General features: G+C 39.8%; 1 protein-coding gene across 1 annotated transcript in view; it reads left to right on the top strand.

Moving 5' to 3' along the window:
• The window catches only part of PACRG (parkin coregulated), a 528,342-nt gene that overhangs the window by 210,198 nt on the left and 297,732 nt on the right, over positions 1-20,412 (top strand). The window lies entirely within an intron of this gene.

Raw genomic sequence — 20,412 nt, forward strand, 5'->3', positions numbered from 1 at the left:
GAGAAAGAGTATGCGCTGAGAAATCAGAGCTAAAATGTGGATTTGAGAATCATCCATATATAAGTAATAGTGAAAGTCATGGATAGTCATTAAACTCCAGAGAGAGATGATCTGTCTCTCTTAATACCTGTTTAGTATATAGATTTTATACAATAAACTGAAACATTTCAGTGATTCAGTCATATGTTTATCAAAAGTCAGTTAGAGCCTTGGGCCTTTGTCATTTTCTGATGTTCAAAGAAATGAACATGGCTTTTAAAACTGATTTGATGAAGAGAAGACCTTGACATCAGTGTACAGTAGTTCATTTTCTTAACTTTTCTTCAGAACATTTGTCATGCTCAATTTTTATATCAAGAAAATACAAAGCAGATCTACACAAGACAAAAATACTAAAGTTTTGTTTGCCCTGAGGTATGTTGTGCTGACTATAATTGGATTGTCAGTATGCATCCAACATATGCTAATGGAACAGTGAGAAACCCAAAATATGCTTTATTTGGTTACATTAGTCCTTTTTATAGTCAAACCAGTAATATTTATTTAGCTTCTACTCAGATGTTACGAATGAAAAACTACGAAACACCACCACCCTGGCACTTCAGGAACAGATGAGAACTGCCAACAGCAGGCAGCAGGTCATGTGTTCCAGTAAGTGCTAGAATGAAGATTGGAAGCTTGAAGAATGTGAGGTCATTGTGAGCCCATGGGTTCATGCAGACATCACAGAGGAGGTGGTGCCTAGGCATGGATTGCAGAAGCAAGGAAGAAAAGAGAGAGCTTCAGATAGACTCAGTTCAGTTCGGTCGCTCAGTCATGTCCGATTCTTCGCGACCCCATGGGCTGCAGCACACCAGGCCTCCCTGCGCATCACCAATTCCTGGAGTTTACTCAAGCTCACGTCCATGGAGTCAGTGATAGACTCACTAGATTGTTATCAAAGTGGTCGATTCAGTCTACATTCTAATCAGCCAGACGTAGAGAGTCCCCGTTGTTCCTTATGCTGGACTTTCAATCTACACTTGCCATGTTGGACATCTTTTCCTGTTTATTCAGCAACCTATGTTTTCTCTTCTATGAATTGCATGTTAATCTCTTCTTCCAAGTTTCTCTGGAGTTGTTTATCTTTTTCTTATTGATTTGGGGGTGTTCTTTTTAATATTGTAGATGCTAATTCCTTGCTAGGAGAGACTTTTCTCTCCCTTCTTGGAGCCAGGCTACCTGAATCTCACACTCACTAACAATGTGTCCTTAAACAAGTTGCTTAACCTCTCTGAGCTTTAATTTTCTCAACAATAAAATTGGCCTAATACTATATCTATCTAATGGCAAATAGGTGGCAAATTCATGGCAAATAGATGGGGAAACAATGGAAACAGTGAGAGACTTTATTTTGGGGGGCTCCAAAATCACTGCAGATGGTGACTGCAGTCATGAAATTAAAAGATGCTTGCTCCTTGGAAGAAAAACTATGACCAACCTAGACAGCATATTAAAAAGCAGAGATATTACTTTGCCAACAAAGGTCCGTCTACTCAAAGCTATGGTTTTTTTTCCAGTAGTCATGTATGGATGTGAGACTTGGACTATAAAGGAGGCTGAGTGCCGAAGAATTGATGCTTTTGAACTGTGGTGTTGAGAAGACTCTTGAGAGTCCCTTGGACTGCAAGGAGATCCAACCAGTCCATCCTAAAGGAAATCAACCCTGAGTATTCATTGGAAGGACTGATGCTGGAGCTGAAACTCCAGTACTTTGGCCACCTGATGCTAAGAACTGACTCCTTGGAAGAGACCCTGATGCTGGGAAAGACTGAAGGCAGGAGGAGAAGGGGACGACAGAGGATGAGATGGCTGGATGGCCTCACTGACTCAATGGACATGAGTCTGAGCAAGCTCCGGGAGTTGGTGATGGACAGGGAAGACATGGCGTGCTGCAGTCCATGGGGTCACAAAGAGTCGGACACAACTGAGTGACTGAGCTGAACTGATACCTATCTAAGACAGCTGTTGTGAAAACTAAATGAGTTAATACTTAAAGCACTGAGAACCTGCTCGGTGCATCATAATTGTTACAACTGATATTGTTATCTTCCTCAAAGGTGAATTAACCCACTTTCACTTAGGGGGCCACCCTCTGGGAATCCTGCTTTAAGCAGGAGTCTTCATTCCAAATCTCCGCTTGTGAGGCCCCAAGGACTCGCCTTCTGTCCTTGTGCCATCCGGGCCTCAGAACACAAGTTTTTGGAGCTAGAATGCCTCCAGGAAAACGTGGTACAACCATCACATGGCTCACCTTTCCTTTATCTCTCTTTTTCTGGCCCTTGTTTTCTCAAAGAATGGATATGAATTAGATATTTCCTATTATTTTTGCACGATTTCTAGCTAAAAAAAAATTTTAAGATGGAAATCTGTTCCAAAATATTCAGTATGTCACATTGATGGATGTAGAAGTCTTTTTCCATTTCTCTCTCGTAGTATGGTACTTCTTTTCCTTAGTTAAAAAATTCATTCTTTATTAAGCATATTGCCAGGTATTTTCCTCTCATGTGGCAAGTTTACTTCTTATGTAGCAAAGTTTAATAGTAAAATCCAGCAATTTTTATGATTTCCAATTTTGGAAGCCTGCTTCTTCGGATGCCTCTCTCACCCCAAGACTACATAAAAATTATTTATACCATTCAAATTTCCTTGCTATATGTTTAGGAGACTAAATGTCATTTAGAATTTATTTTGTGAAGTCAATTAGAGAATCTTACAATGTTCCAGCGAAGTATCTAGTTAGTGGTCATGTCAGCTCTTACTGAGAATCATTCCTCTCTCTAGACAAGGCTGCGGATGTGGGAATCAGTGCTTGGCTGGCTGTGGTTTGCAGTCCTTGTGTGGGCCACTGCCACTGCAAGAAGCACTACAGTGAGAAACACAGTCACTCTTTCCCACACCCAAATAGTAAAGTGTTTGCTGTGTTTCCTCATGGACAGAGATTCATGTTGACAGAATAGGAAAATATGGTATTTGTAATTACTCGTGCAGTCAGCCCCAAACCATATTTGACCTGAAATACTCGAGGCTTAAGACATGCAAGTTTGATCCCTGGATTGGGAAGATCCCCTGGAGGAGGGCCTGGCAACCCATTCCAGGATTCTTGTGTGGAGAATCCCATGGACAGAGGAGCCTGCTGGACTACTGTCCAGTTAAGTTCAGTCAGTTCAGTCGCTCAGTCGTGTCCGACTCTTTGCGACCCCATGAATCGCAGCACACCAGGCCTCCCTGTCCATCACCAACTCCCGGAGTTCACCCAGACTCACGTCCATCAAGTCAGTGATGCCATCCAGCCATCTCATCCTCTGTCGTCCCCTTCTCCTCCTGCCCCCAATCCCTCCCAGCATCAGGGTCTTTTCCAATGAGTCAACTCTTCACATGAGGTGGCCAAAGTACTGGAGTTTCAGCTTCAGCATCAGTCCTTCCAAAGAACACCCAGGACTGATCTCCTTTAGGATGGACTGGTTGGATCTCTTGCAGTCCAAGGGACTCTGAAGGGTCTTCTCCAACACCACAGTTCAAAAGCATCAATTTTTCGGCACTCAGCTTTCTTTATAGTTCAACTCTCACATCCATACATGACCACTGGAAAAACCATAGCCTTGACTAGACAGACCTTTGTTGGCAAAGTAATGTCTCTGCTTTTCAATATGCTGTCTAGGTTGCTCATAACTTTCCTTCCAAGGAGCAAGCATCTTTTAATTTCATGGCTGCAATCACCATCTGCAGTGACTTTGGAGACCAGAAAAATAAGTCAGCCACTGTTTCCACTGTTTCCCCATCTATTTGCCATGAAGTGATAGGACTGGATGCCCTGATCTTAGTTTTCTGAATGTTGAGTTTTAAGCCAGCTTTTTCACTCTCCTCTTTCACTTTCATCAAGAGGCTTTTTAGTTCCTCTTCGCTTTCTGCCATAAGGGTGGTGTCATGTGCATATCTGAGGTTATTGATGTTTCTCCCGGCAATCTTGATTCCAGCTTGTGCTTCCTCCAGCCCAGAGTTTCTCATGATGTACCCTGCATATAAGTTAAATAAGCAGGGTGACAATATACAGCCTTGACATACTCCTTTTCCTATTTGGAACCAGTCTGTTGTTCCACGTCCAGTTATAACTGTTGCTTCCTGACCTGCATACAGGTTTCTCAAGAGGCAGTTCAGGTGGTCTGGTATTCCCATCTCTTTCAGAATTTTCCACAGTTTATTGTGATCCACACAGTCAAAGACTTTGATAGACTACTGTCCATAGGGTTGCAAAGAGTCAGACATGACTGAAGTGACTTAGCACCCAGCACTCAAATAATTATGGTGGGAAAGGTTTGTTCTGAAGGAGTTGATTGCCGATAGGTTTTTCTTACTGGTAGAAAGCTCTCAAGGTTTCGTTCACCTCTCATTAGAACTGATATGTCTCAGAGTGCAAATCCAGGCCCTGGCACTTATCGAGAGTAACATCGGACATTTCACGTAGCCGCCTTCATTAATTCAGTAGATTCTTCTGAGCACTTGTATGTGAAGCACTGTAAGGCTGTCAAACTGTTAATTGGTTTATGAGGTTTAGATACCTTAATTGTAACCTGTCTCAGTCAAGAGTGCGCCAAAGCCCAAACTCATAGTGGAAGCTCAATAAAAGATTGGGTATTCCCTGCCCACCTCAACTTAAATTGAATTAAACATCCTACAAATTGAGAAATAATGTAGGGCTGGGCTTCTATATATTTGCTTAACATTATAGCAGCATACAAAATTTCCTTTCTTAAAGAGGATTACATTCTATAAGGTAAAACATTTTAATTATAATGATTATGTTCACTTTATGATGTCTGCTCTTCCCATGCAAGGTTTTATCCACTAAACATGACTAATTTTCTGTGATTTTAATTTTAACCTAAGCGTTTCAAAACTTCTGAGTGGAACATTATTAATCCTGGGATTCATGACCTGCCCTGCCATTTTGCAGTCTTTTAGTACAAAACCTTTCATTTAGAAAACTGCAAATGGAGGTGTGAACCTAAAGTATTACTTAGGAACATTAATTATGAAGCATAATTATAAACACAAATGCCTACATTCATAATCATTTTACCACTTTACAATTGTACCAAAGACCTCCAACTGGATGTACTAATACTTGTAACATCCTATGGTTGAATTCATTTAAATAGACTGCAGAAGAATTCAGCCATAAGCTGAATTTTACTTCAATTTGTCTGATAAGTAAGATCCTTGTTCTGGATTTTAAATCTGAGATATCAGTGAACTGAATAATTTTGACCTAGACTCTAAATTTTAGTCCAGACTAATTTTTCTTTTTCCATCGCAGACCTGCCTGATGTTCTCTTGAATGGCATCTGGCTTCTTCAGTCAGTAGCCAGTGCCCAGTCCCCATGGTGGATTACCCTCCCTCTGGTCTGTACGTGGTTCCTGGGAGGACCCCAGCCTCTTCCTGTGCCATTCCTGTTTCTGTGGCAGGTACAGGCTTTCCCGGAATTCGTCCTGTGAAGGTATTGAAACTGACCACTTCCTGAAGCTCTGCAGGAAGCAGGGCCCCTGTTGGCACCCCAGGCACGGGGCTTCTCCAGAGAGCCCCCTTTAAGACCAGAGCTCCTTGCTCCTACCCAAGAGAGTGGTGGCCTCCTTACTTTGTAACTCTTGAAGTCTTCAAAGATAAACTGATCTGGATTTAAACTGTAGCTCTGACATTTTCTTGGTTTGTGACCTTGACTGTGTATCTTGACTTTATCTCAGCATCTTCATCTGTCAAATGCGGACACAGCAGGGTGTTGTAAGGACTCAGATGATATACAGAGGGGAGCCTCTGGCTGAGCCAGAACTCAGTAAGCAGTGATTTGCGTTATTTTTTTTTAAATTTCATATCACTGTTTGTTTACTTTTTTCAAGGGTTTATATTGAACGTTCTAGACTCCAGGAGCTCTATTAGCTATTGAGGCTACAACCATGAACAATCTAGTCTTGTCCTTGGAGAGCTTATGGTTCAGCGAGGAAAGTGAAAGTGAAAACTGCTCATTTGCGTCTGACTCTGGGACCCCGGGGACTACACAGTCCATGGAATTCTCCAGGCCAGAATACTAGAGTGGGTAGCCTTTCCCTTCTCCAGGGGATCTTCCCAACCCAGGGATCGAACCCAGGTCTGCCGCATTGCAGGTGGATTCTTTACCAGTTGAGCCACAAGGGAAGCCCCTTGTTCAGTGAGGAAAGAGACAAAAAAAGACATGCAATTCCCTGCCATTCAGTGAGAGGAGGGCTGAGACTGGGGTGAGCCGTGGGGCTTCTGGAACAAACAGGAGTGCTGTTATCCCAGCTGTAGGAGCTTCCAGCAATAGCTTCCTGAGCAGGTGATGGTCCCAGTTTCTGAAGGAGAGACAAGAGTCTGATTCAGGGAGGAGCGGAGAAGCCTTCTCAGCAGAGGTGGTAGCACACACGGGGGCCACGAGAGGGATCAGGTGTGTTTGTGGGCTTTGCAAAGACCCTAGCATGACTGGAGAGCTGAGTGCAGGAAAGACTGAAGCCCTTTAAACGGATGGAGTACTCACTATTCAATAACTTACCTTGTACGTCATCCAAAGATTGAATGAGATTCAACAAGAAGGAAATGGGTCTCCTCTGTTCTCCGTGAGGTGAAGCGTGAACAACACTGCAGTTCTCTAAAGACAGATGTGAGCGCTGCTGGTGGTGGAATCGAGTCTGTAGAAGCCAACAAACCTGCCTTCTCCACTGTGCATGGATTTGGAATGAGTACATGTTTCTCAGACCTAGCTACAGAGAAAAAAGCATGAAAACTAGGGTAAACCAGGCTTTTTTTTTTTTTTTTTTTTGTGAATGACAGCCAATAAAAGGAAAGCAGAACTATTAATAACAGGCTGGAAAGCTATCAGACCACATCAAAGAGAAGATTATCTGTGGATAACTTCTGATTTGCGTGCGTGTGTGCTCAGTCATGTCCACCTCTTTGCTACCTTATAGACTGTGGGCCACAAGGATGCTCTGTCCATGGGATTCTCCAGGCAAGAATAATAAAGTGGATAGCTATTTCCTCCTCCAGGGGACCTTCCTGACCCAGGGATTGAACTTGAGTCTCCTGTCTCCTGCATTGCAGGCAGATTCTTTACCATTGAGCCACCAGGGATTCCCAACTTCTGATTTGCCTCAGTCTCTATTTTATAAATTGAAAACAAGCAGTCTTTAAAAGAATATGATACCCTTTCCTATTTACACAGTACAGTTACTATTTTAAGAAATTGTCTCCACTGTGTTTGATTCTTGGTGGAATTTGATTTCATTATATGATCTTTTTTATGGGTTTTGGAGACTGAAGCAATAGGCAGCCTTCACTTATTCACACGAGAAAGTATAAAAAAGTCACACTGATAAGATTTTGTTGATAACTTTTTACATAAGTTGATTAAATTCTAGCCTAATGCGGCAAAACAGAATCGTCTAATATACATTATGCCATTTGTTTAGCCCAAGAAAATTCACTCATCCAAGAAGTCCACTGATAGCACACTCATTTAATATAATTACCATATTTTGCATAAAATAGTGTGCTTAAAGACAGTTAGGCAACCTGCTTTAATCACTGCAGTGAGTTGTAAATGAACTGAAAAAAATCCTGACTGTAATATTAAAAATATTGAAAGCATTTTGTACCCTGTCTGCTGTAACTAATAAAAGGCAGCTTCTTCAGAAAGACATCAAAATATTGGGAAGTAAGAAGTCTTAAGAACTTTTAATTAAAAAGTCCCCTAGGTTGCCGCATATTACACACTACAGGCCGATCTAGATGATTTAATGGTTTTGGAGGGTGTCGAGTATGAACATGGTGGTTGGGGAGCCGTTCTGCCTTGCTGACCATCACTGCATTTGTTTGTTTATTGCCAGATAGTATATTCCATGGAAAAATCTCTTGACTGACTCTCAGTAAGACTCACATACTTATCTTTGACACCTTCCTCGCATTTGACCTTCCACAAATTCTCTAATGCCACGTGTACAAATAAGGAATAAAAGAAAGAGAGAAATAAGTAAAAATTGTTGTGGTTGTTCAGCCACTAAGTCGTGTCCAACTCCTTGTGACCCCGTGGACTGTAGCCCACCAGGCTCTTCTGTCCATGGGATTTCCCAGGCAAGAATACTGGAGCGGGATTGCCATTTCCTTCTCCAGGGATCTTCCCATCCAGGGATCAAACCCCCGGCTCCTGCATTGCAAGTGGATTCTTTACCGCTGAGACACCAGGGAAGTCAAAAATTATTTCAACCCAGCAAGAGTGATTTTAGAAAATGTCTTTTTCAGCTTAAAAAAACATGTGTTCAGGATGGGGAACACATGTATAATTTTTTTAAATTAAAATTGAAAAAAAAAAAAAAAAAGGCTAGAAAAAGCAGCAACTATGTCTGAATTATCTTAGTGTTGCCCACAGCGTCTTGAGCATAGTAAATGCTCAAGAAGTAGTCATTGAAGGAATGAATGAGTTCAGCAGTTGGTAGATGAAGGAAATGTCTTTGCATTTTGTAAGACAACTTGGTTGAATAGCTGGGGAATGTTCTGTTTATTGAAGAGAGAGCATTACCACAGACAATCAAGTGACTATAGCTGTATATTTGCTCTTTTGAAAATCTTTTTCTTGTCATCAGATTCTATTTGATTCATTAGGTAGGCCTACTCAGCGATGCCCTTCAAATCATAAACTTGAATCCTCTATACTGAGAGTGTCTAAAGGCTGGATCCGGATCTCAGGTGTGTTAGATAAGCCTGAGTCATGGTATTTTTGAGACATTTACAAATGGAGAATCTCCATGTCCGAATTTCTAGCTTCTCTTGAATACTGCAAGATCTGGGCCCGTATTTCTGTGTGTCAGTAATATCTGGAGTCAGGTAACACCTTCCCCTCCTAGATATCATGTGTGCCCCATTTTTCTCCCTTCTCACCAGTTCTTCTACCTGCAAAATGAAGTGCCGGGAGCCGGCATATTGCATATTGAGTGCATATTGCATATTGAGTGCAGCACTTTCCACAGCATCATCTTTCAGGATCTGGAATAGCTCAACTAGAATTCTATCACTGCTGGGAGCCAGCGTGAGGCACTCTGCCTGTGGCAAAGGTCATGAGGAAGGAGGCTCGGCATATGCAAAGGCGGGATCGAGCCTCAGGAGTCCCCCTGGAAATTGTCGAGCATCTACCCCCAAAACCAGAGTCTGCCTACTTTCTGCTTTATGCTCTCACCTACACCTCTGACTTTTTTTTTTTAATTTTATTTTATTTTTAAACTTTACATAATTGTATTAGTTTTGCCAAATATCAAAATGAATCTGCCACAGGTATACATGTGTTCCCCATCCGGAACCCTCCTCCCTCCCCCTCCCCATACCATCCCTCTGGGTCGTACACCTCTGACTTTACAGGGGGCTGTCCTCCACTACCTCTCTCTGAAAAAAAAGAGTTAACTTACAGCTCCAGTTAATAATTCCTGGGTGTGACAGTGTTTCAACCTACAAACTCCTTTGGAAGTCCTCTAGCCTGCCTGAATAGGTTTTTCCGGCCACATGTGATTGCTCAGAGCCTCCCAACTGTGAGAGGCATGAGATGTTCTAAACTGTCTAAATACAGAGTCCTTTGAGCAGTTAAAAGATTGGTTAGAAATTGTATTGGTGAAGGGTTTTTCATTTGTTAGACCAATGTTTGCTGCTAAGTTTCCATATCCCTTACCTGCTATGTCCCTGGCAGTGTATTGATTAATATAATTGGTGTAAGTAGTAGCTTTAATGTTTGCAACCTGGGACCCTTGAGTTAATTCTTTTTCTTGTTATAGCTCACCACACCTTTGCTCTGTAGGAATGCAACTTTATCTAATGCTTTTGAGGGTGGCGCTTGACTAATCACCTTTAGAGAAAAATAAGTTTTCTGAAGAAAGGGTCTTAAAATGTTAACAGGCCTCCAGGCCAGAAGATGATGCAAATCACCTAAACTTTTGCATATGATAAGTTTGCAGGAAGAAAGCCTGGCTTATTGCATGACTCTACCCCTTCCCCCATTATCCTCTATGCACAACTTAAGGTATAAAAACTACTTTGGAAAATAAAGTGCGGGCCTTGTTCACCAAAATTTGGTCTCCCCATGTCATTCTTTCTTTCACCTTCTAGCTGAATTTTTCCTCTGAGGCGGGGAAGCTCGTCAAGCCTACTAATTTTGCCTGAGCTTCTAAGATCTGACTGGGGAGGCCTTAGTGTCTCCTCTCCTTCGGGAGAACGGGAGGACACCTGCGGCCTTCGTAGGTGACATAAATTCCCTGCTTTGGAATTTTATTCAGCCTCTTCACTGAATTTCTTCGCTGAGCTATCCTTATTTCACCACTCTTTATATCCTTAATAAACGTTTAATTAAGCAGTTGTTTCCTGATTTTCGCCGACGCCGTCCCCTCTTCGAATTCCCTGGATCCACCGGGGCTGGACCCCGGCAATGAAGTCTAGCGTCAATCAACCTTAATTATCCTGTTTGCATGATTATTTTTCTGAAAGTAGAGAAATATTCCTGTGGGCCCAGATTGACTGGATAAGCTGCGTGTTGCCAGAAAAATGGGAGAGAGCAAACTTTTGTGTGAAAGTGAATAGCCATCTCATCAACTGATATGAAAATAAAGTGGATCTGGGAGAAAAGGCTATAACGTAGCCTGCTTCTGTTGTTCACTTTACTTGCTTAATTCCTATAGGCATTTGCATTTTCATTCTTGCTTTACAAATATTAATGATGAAAGGAAGAGAAAATCAGATCTGTTTGTGATACAACGATGGAGTTAGAAATGACATGAGCTGGAAAATTCTGGGAAAGTGTAGATAGCAGGAGAGAGGAAGAAAAGAACTGTTTCCAGCTCAGATCTCACTTCTGTTCTCTACCTGCTTCTTTCCAGGTATGGTTGCTTTGTTTCTTAATTATTCTCTCTCTTGCTCTCATTCTCCACTTGTAACTGTTCTTATTGTTCCCATCTTCTCCCCAGAAATATTTCATCCACAACCAAAATTGGATGAACTCATAAAGAAATGAACTCTAATACCAAGAACACCACTAATGATGACAAGAGCTGATGTTTATTGTCCTCCTCTCTGCCTGCCCACTGAGTTAGGTCTTTTAAATAAACTAGATTTAAGCCTCAAGAGTTACTTATGGGAACCTTGCTATCCCCATTCTACAGATGACATGACTGAAACTTAGAATGGTTAAATAATTTCCTCCAGGTAATAAAAGAAGAACCAGTATTCAAAGGAGGGTGGCATCACTGCCCTGTGCGTGCTCTTTTCACCTGGACTTGCTTCTGTTCAGGCCGTTCAGTCGCTCAGTCACATCCAACTCTTTGCGACCCCATAGCCTGCAGCACACCGGGCTTGGTTAGTAGTTGGCTAATCAACTCAACTAGATCATTAACTCATGCTTTAAAAAAATGATAAGCATATCGATCTGTTTCAGAGTTCATTGATCCTGAAATATAATTTACAAAATAAAACCCTCTTACTATAATTTAAGCTATGGTTGGTCTTTACGTTCCCAAACTGATACATGGAAAGATTTTAAAATGTCAGTGCTTTTATTGAATAGTTTTATAATATGTATGTATGCAAACATAACATTTTACATAAAATGTATTGTCTATAATATATCATGTATATAAAATTCCAGTATGTATGACATACTTTTTATATGTGTAAACTTAATCTGCGTATGCTGTTTGTTTCCTAGTGAGCACGTTTATCTGTTCATTTGTTTATTTGTTCAGAGTGGGACCATATAGACAAGCTCTTGTTGTTGAGTGGCATACCTTGGATAACTTGCATTATGAACTGGTTATGATTCAGTCAACCCTGGACACAAAATCTGACTCCGCCACTTGCCAGCCGTAAGACCTTGTTCAAGTTTTTGTTTGAAAAATAAAATGGAAATATATACAAAAAGCTGTTCTCTATTCTTGAGTGTGCTTTGATAGCTTGTGTCTTTTAAGAAATTTGTCGGTTTCAGCTAAGTTGTCATATTTATAAGCATAACATTTTTTATAATATTCTTTTGTTCTCTTTTTCATTAATTTCCACATGGATATTTGTTATTTTCTTTGGTTTTCCTACTTTGGTTTGCATCTTCTATTCTTTTTCTAGTTTCTTTTCTTTTTTTTTTTTACATTAATGACATTTTATTTCAATACTTGTTTTTCCAACAGAAGCTGAGGTCATTGACTTTACATATTTCATCTTCTTTTCTAAAAGTGATGTTATTGCTGTAAAATTTCTTCTAAGTACTACTATGGTTGATTACCACATATTTTGATATATTTTTCTTCACTCAGTTAAAATTCTTAAACATTTTTCTTTTGATTTGTTCTTTGACACATGTGTTTTGTTTAGTCTCCAAATATTTCGAGGCTTTCCAGATATTTTCCTGTTTTTAATTTCTAGTTTAATTTCATGTTGTCAGGTAGCATACCTTGTATAACTTAAATTGTTTTAAATTTTCTGAGACTTGTTTCCTGGCCCAGAATGTGGTCTATTTTGGTAAATGTCCTGTGTGCACATTAAAGAATGTGCATGCTGCTCTTGGCGGTTGCAGTGCTCTGTAAATGTCAACCAGGTCAATTGGCTGATAGTGTCATTTGCGTCAATTGACTGATAATACCATCGTCATTTTCTGTAGCTTTACTGATTTTTTTTTGGTCTACTTGTTCTGTCAGTTACTGAGGTAATGGCATTGAAATCTCTGACTATTGTTATGGATTTCTCTAATCCTTCCTGCTTCCAAGGTGGTGCTAGTGGTAAGGAACCCACCTGCCAATGCAGGAAACTTGAGAAACGCAGGTTCGATCCCTGGATTGGGAAGATCCCTTGGAGGAGGGCATGGCAACCCACTCCAGTATTCTTGCCTGGAGAATGCCATGGACAGATGAGCCTGGTGGGCTACAGTCTATAGGGTCACAAAGAGTCAGACACGACTGAAGTGACTTGGCACAGACGCATGCAATCCTTCCTGCAGTTCTATCAGGCTTTTCTTCTTGTACTTTGAAGTTTTGTTCTTAGGGGCATAAATATTTAGGGTCATGCCCTCTTGACAAACTGACCCCTATATCAATAGGAAGTGACTTCATTTATAATTTGCAAGTTTCTGTGCTCTGAAATCTACTTTGTTGATATTAACTTAGCCTCTCTAGATTTCTTTTGATTAATTTAGCATTACTTATCTTTTCCCATTCTTTGACGTTCCCTCTATTTGTATCTTTATATTTAAAATATATTTCTTGGAGTCAGCATATACTGTTGTCTAGCTTTTTTATTAATTCTCACAATTTTTGCCTTTTAATTTAATTTCATTGCCTTTAAATATTACTATGATATGGTTGTTTTTCAATTTTCCTCTTTTTAAAAGTCTTTTGTTGGGATAAGTATTTTTGTAACTTTATTTTATCTCGTTTACTAGCTCTAAATTTTTGCTGTGTTGTTTTAATTACCTTAATGTTTATAGTATACATTTTTATGCTATAAATTTTATACTAATTTATCATATTAAAACTTTAAAAGATATTATATTGCTTTATATATTATAAGAATATTGACCTTCTTTCCTAACTTTTGTGTTCTGTATCATAACCTTTACTTTTTTATGTTATAAGCCTCACGACACATTTTTATTGTATTTGCTTCAGTCAATTATCTTTTACAGAGACTAAAATAATAAGAAAAGAAGTCGTTATAAAACCCAAATAGCTACCATCTTTGATGGTTTCATTCCTTTCTGTAGCTCTAGATTTTCATCTGGTATCATGTTCCTTCTGCTTGAATGACTTTCTCCAGTTTTTCTTGAAGTGCAGGTCTGCTGGTTATTAATTCTTTCATATGTCTGACACAGTCTTTCTGTTTACTTTTGAAAAACATGTTTGCTGGGTAAAGACGTCAGGTTTGATATGAAATATACATTTTGTTCTCTGACTGCTTTTAAGACTTTCTCTTCGTTAGTCATTTTAGACAGTCTGGTTGCTATGTGCTCTGTGTGGTTTTCTTTGTTTCTTGGCTTGAGGTTCGTGAAGCTCTTTGGATCTGGTGAGTTACAGTTTCCATCAGCTCTGGAAAGCGTTCTGGCACTATTTCTTCTTCCCTCCTTATGCTTTGTCCACTGAAGATTCCACTTACACATGTATTAGGTTGTTTGAAGTCATCTGTCAACTAACTTCAAAAATTGATGCTCTGTCAAATTTTTTTGGTCCCTTTTCACTTGGAAACTTCCTATTTTTGTGTCTTCAAGTACATTAATCTTTTGTTCTGCAGTGTCTAACTTGCCATTAATTCTTTCCACGGCCTTTTCCTTCATATACATGCTAGTTTTCTGGAGTCCAATATGGATTTGTTTGTATCTCCCACATATCTACTTAACGTGTCCATTCTTTCCTCTAACTTCATGAGCATGTATATGGTTATCATAATTGTTTTGATATCATTGTTTACTAATTCTATCATGTGAATCATTCTGAGTCAGTTTCAATTGGCCATAGGTCTTACTTTACTGCTTCCTTGTATATCTGTCATTGTGAGTTTAACTTGTTGAATGCTAGATAATTTTGGATTCCTATAATGTGATGCAGCTTTGTTCTGGAACACAGTCAAATTACTTGAAAAGAGTTTGGTCCTTTTAGATTCGGCTTTTAAGCTTCATTAGAGAGAACCAGGGCAGCATTTCATTGAGGGATGATTTTACTCTATTGAGCCAAACCCTTCTGAGTACCCTCCCCAGGGACCTACAGTTTATGAGGCTTCTACTCAGACTGGTGGCGACAGGCGAATCTGCATCCATGCATGCTCCCTGCACACGCTCACTAAACTTCTCGGGTGCTTCTTGCCCAGGCTCAGGTGGTTTCCTCACGCTTGAGCCACCCAGAACGCAGCTGAGCACTCTGGAGGAGCCGCTGCTCATCTCCAGAGCTCTCTGTCTGTAGAGGTGGAGCTATGTCTTTGGTACTCTTCCCCTTGAATTTCAGCTGTCTTAGGTTCCCTGGGCTCCTTGCTCTGTCTTCTCAACTCAAGGAGACCCTGGCTTCTTCCTCTTTGGCCCACTGGCTACAGACTTCCTCTGGGCAGCGAGTGGAGGCAATGGCAGGTTTTACTTTACTAATTTCATGTCTCTTCTTGTTGTTGTTCTATGTTTACAACCTCTAGAAGGATATCAGAGAAAACAGAGATTTTGATAAGTCGTATCTAGTCCTTTGAAGGTTTTCACTGTTGCTTCATCCATTTAGGTCCCAAGCTTTTCTATAGCTTATCCTTCAACATACACACTCATGTACACACACTTGGACATTCACATACAGTGATCGTGCTCAGTCCTTCAGAGACGGGTTACCACAGGTACTTCTGTGAGCTGCTTTCTCAACATTTATTTTCTGTCCATAATCTCTTCTGAAATAAGAGCCAGTGTAACAACATTTCTTCAGCAAAGTCACAGCTAACTGAGTCAGAATTCTGTAGATCAGGCTTTCATCCAAAACTACATATGATCTTCCTGTGACTAGCTTTAGTTTGTAGATTCTCTAACCTTCTAGATGAAGAGGGTCATCTATATCAGATCATCTCTCTATATAGATCTCTTCCTTTCTCCGTTTCGAAAGGCAAACAGAAGAATAGGTGGACAAAGGTTTAGTTTCAAGTTTTAACAAAATTTGGCCACATCTTAAGCCCAGTCTAAAGATTCTCTAAGAGGCCCTGAGAACCAGGAACTTCATTCATCCTATCTGAGTGGTGACTCAGCATCTCGCACAACGGGGGACTGAGGAATGTCTGGATTGGTAACACGAAAGAGGCGTCTAACCTGCTGAACAAAACATCCAAGCGTGTTATGTCCCGAGGGTAAATGTCGACATCTGTGACTGAAGCATGGAACCACTTGCTTCCTAAAAGTGAACTTCAGACTAGCTCTTTAATTAGCCAAGTATTCAGCCTTGAGCAAAGCACTTTACCTGGGCTAGTTTCTGTTCATCTTTTAATAAAGAAAAGACCATGACAACTTGATTTCTGAGATTTTTTTCTAGCCCCCAAAGTCTTTAATTGCTTAGTTTTGCTGTAATACTGGGAAAATAACTCTGAGAATGGAATAGTATGTTTTTATTCAATGAATTCTATGAAGCAGAAGACTAAAAACACATGAACTCATATACTGGGTCCATGCAACAACAGCAACAAATTCAGATAATGAGCAAAAATCTAAGTCAGTGTAGTCTTTCACGTCGTATGGAAGCTAATTCACGTAGCAAATGTTTCACTCGTTGAGATATTTTTTCAGAATTGAGAATATAAAATCACTGCCATTTATCCTATTAGCATCTCAAATTCAGCATTGCATTGTTTCATCACATTTAGCAATTTCAATAAAAATAAAGACTATAGTCCCCCTCCCAAATCACGTAGATCTTCTTCCTGTGATTTCTTAGGAAAAGACTTTGCTTTCCTGTGTGGATTATCTCCAGAATCCTTAATCTAGGCATTGTTTGACAATCCAAATCATGGAAATTATTAGCACAGCTAGCCATTTGCTTTCTAATTAGCTATGCTGTGGCCCATCCCATCAGTGATTAGCCAACTGTGATGGAGTTATTTACATCTCTGAAAGCTGTATAGAATCTTAATACAGCTGAAGGTAAATCATTCCTGGTAACAGAATTTTAAACTCATACTTAAAAAACTGCCAAAACAACTTTAAGGGATAAGCCTTATTATTGTTCTAAAATTTTATTTTTATGAGATTTGAGTTCTTTTTCATTTGTTAAAGGGTCACTTTTTTTTTTTTTTCAAAGAAGAGGTTAAGATCAGTGAGTAGCAAGAACTGAAAGTTACAGATTTTCTGTTTTCAGTGACATGGAACATATTATTAATATTTAATTTAAAGTAATATACTTGTATCTTTAGGCATTTATATATTTCTGTTCATTTCATAGCTAGTCTTGTGTTAATAGGAAACAGAATGTTTGCATTTCAAGAGAAATAAAAATTCAGGTCTTTTTAATGTTTGGATTGAAGGTCATTTTGAAGATTGAAGGTTCCAATAGCATTTCATCTAGTAACAAAACTCAGATTCCTTTACAAAACGCTGTAAAGTGTAGTTCATAAGTTAAATTTAAAAACCAGTGGATTGTAGAGTGATTCACTGTAATCAAGTTGGTTTTGCTGTAACCAGGTGGGACTAAACTGTGATCTAATTGTTCTTTGCAGAGTTTCTATTCAAAATACTAAGTTCTGATTTAGCTAGTGTTTTATGAAAGCAAAATCCATGTGGTTTTTGTATCTCATTCTCTCAGAAGCACCAGAAAGAACTGAGGAGGTCTTGCTGATGAATTAGCACTTGTAAATGTAGATGATCCTGACGGTTACAAGAAAATGGACCTAAATGCACACACCCCCAGCTCAGTTCAAGTCCCACTCATCAGTACAGAGCCACCTCCAATATGAAACCCACCCTGCCTACCCAGCCACAGTCAGCCATTCACCTTTTGTACTGCAAGGAAATAATTTCCGTATCTTTATTCTGACAAGCAATCATATTTTCTGCCCAATGACATCCTCCCAGTCATCGATAGTTGACCCTTGTTATTTTTCTTTTTATGTCTGTCTACAAAGTTTGGGTCTATGGTTGTTGTTGTTGTTGTTTTTTAATAAATATCACCCTCTTCCTCATCAGAATTCTACACAGTGAATTAATTCACTCATTAATAAGTACCTTCAATGTGTCAGGAGCTGTCCTAGGCTGGAGATCCCAGTGAATGATACAAATGGAATTGTTTATTCTCCTGGAGCTTACATACTAACTGGAGGAGACAAAAAATAAATAATAACATCAATAAGAGAATCACATAGTTTGTGGGGCTTCTTCAGTGGCACTAATGGTAAAGAACCTCCCTGCCCATGTCGGAGACGCAAGAGACGCAGGTTCAATCCCTGAGTCAGGAAGATCCCCTGGAGGAGGAAATGGCAGCCCACTCCAGTATTCTCCCTTGGAGAATCCCCTGGAAGAGGAGCCTGGAGGGCTACAGTTCAAGGGGCTGCAAAGAGACAGACATGACTGAGCGACTGAGCACATAGTGTTGGGAGGTGGTGATTGCCGTAGAAGGACAAAATGGTGCAGAGTAAAAAGGATCAGAAGGACTTGTGGATGTAAGCGTAGAACTCTTTTCCGTTACTCCTGATCTTGACTTTCATGTGATAGGAGCTCAGTGAGTGTGAACCCTGGCCCTGCTCCTCAGTCCCTCTGTCCCAGAGGTAGGTAATGGCCTGATTGATTCTGCTAGTGAAGTTGGGAAGGATTAACTGGGTTGCTTACGGCAGCATCGTCCAGTTCCACGAGGACAAGAAGGAAACCTTATACCTCTCTGTATATACATTGGTATATACATGCTTAATAATTGTTGTCCCAATTAACACATCATGCTGCTGTTATCTCAGTCTCAGAGTCCACAAGACATTTAGTCACTATGTTTTCCCTGTAGTCAAAACAGGGTTTATGAATGCATTCGTTGTTGTGACGTTTCAAATTTACTCAAGTGGAACTCAGCATCTGGAAAGCTAGTAAAATTAAAGTCTTGCTTTGTACTGTCTGATAAGAGCTAAGGACATGTTGAACTAAGCAGATTTGGAAAGTGACCTGTGTTGTCAAGATGGACACATAGCAAGAGCGCAAGGAGCCAAAGTCTAGCAGGAAAGCGGGAGACTCAGTACTGAAAATGAGCAATAACGTATTCACGAGCGCAGATGGTATTTTAAACAGTAGATCCGAATCTGCTTCAAGCCCACAGATGTTGCCCACCAGGGCTGGAAGGACGCACAGCCCTAGGACGTGCATTCTTGCTGTTGTCTGTTTGGCGGAGCTCAGCACCCCTCTGGGAGCTGCTGCCACAGGCCCCGCTGTGCATGTGCCCTCTGAAGCTCTGCCTTGCATTGCCCTGTGCCCCTGCAATGGGCTAGCTTTGCAGGAAGAAAGCACCGACATGGTTTGATTATCATTCTCGAATTACATGGTTACTCATCCGTTTCCTTGACAAGAGTGTAAGCACCCAAGGGCAAGCACATTCTCTTGTTTACCTTTGCACGCTTTTGAATACACAGTGCAGTGCCAGGTATACAGCAGGTGCTCAATAAATGTTCATTTAGTGAACAAAATTCAGGGTCTGTTTGAACCCCTAGACCTGTGCTTCCAACACACTGGCCAATACCCACATGTGACTAATGGGGATATAGGCATACATGCTTGACATAGCTAAATGTGGTTAGTCCAAATTATCAAATATTGATATATTATAAAATATACACCAGACTTTGATGAGTTTCCATCCAAGAAAGAATACAAAACACCTCATTAATTCCTATATTGGTAACGTGCTGAAATACTAACATTTGGGATACATTGAATAATGCAATATAGTAATAATATTAATTCTGCTTGCTTCTTTTTAATTTTTAATTTAACTATGAAAAATGTTAAATTTGTATGTGGCTGTCATTGGTGACTTATAGATTTTTTTTTTTTACAACGCTGCTTTAGTTGAAAACTGGATAGGATTTGAGTTAAGGTAGCCAATAACACACAAGTAAACCCTGTGACGGTGAAATGTACAAGTTTTATTGTCATTGGAATTGGCATGGCACATGAAGAACTACCATGGCATATAAAGACTATTTGCACTGCAGTAACAGCAGTGGCTGAAGGTTGCAATGGTAGCTGTTGTATAGACTCCTGCTCACCTTAGGGGTATATTGCCTTCCGCTAGTCAGCATGGATAGTTTCCCCTTTCTGAAGCTACCTTCAGATATTCTTCAACTTTGTTGTGCTTTGGAGGTATTTGATGTTAGGCTGTGAAGGAACTCAGATTTTTCAGGAGCAGTTTGTGCAAATTTGAATGTGAGACTCTGGAAGAAACACGTGGGCAGGCAAACAAATATATTTGGGTGCTGTATTGCTACCTAAACCCAACACATCTAACTCGTCACACTATTTGAGAATATATTAAAATCAAGTATTGTATCATTTACAATACATTAAAATCCAGTATGAATTATTTACATTCAAATAATTTTAGAAATGTAAAAAAGAAAACTATTCTTTACACTAAAAAAATCCAATTTTACCTTATGAATTGACTTATTAGAAAACAATTGTTTTAAATTAACTTTTAAAGATTAGACCAAATCTTAAATATGGATCAAAACAAAAATAATATAATAGCTGCATACCTGATTAAAGTTGTTTTGCTAAATGATAGTAATAGGTGGGCAATGTCCCCACCAATTGTTATAGTCTCACCTGAATTTTGTAATATATGCCATATAGGAGCATCTTCCTCATAATTTTACGA

The sequence above is a fragment of the Bos mutus genome, chromosome 9, assembly GCF_027580195.1.
Source record: "Bos mutus isolate GX-2022 chromosome 9, NWIPB_WYAK_1.1, whole genome shotgun sequence".
Lineage (NCBI taxonomy): Eukaryota > Metazoa > Chordata > Mammalia > Artiodactyla > Bovidae > Bos > Bos mutus.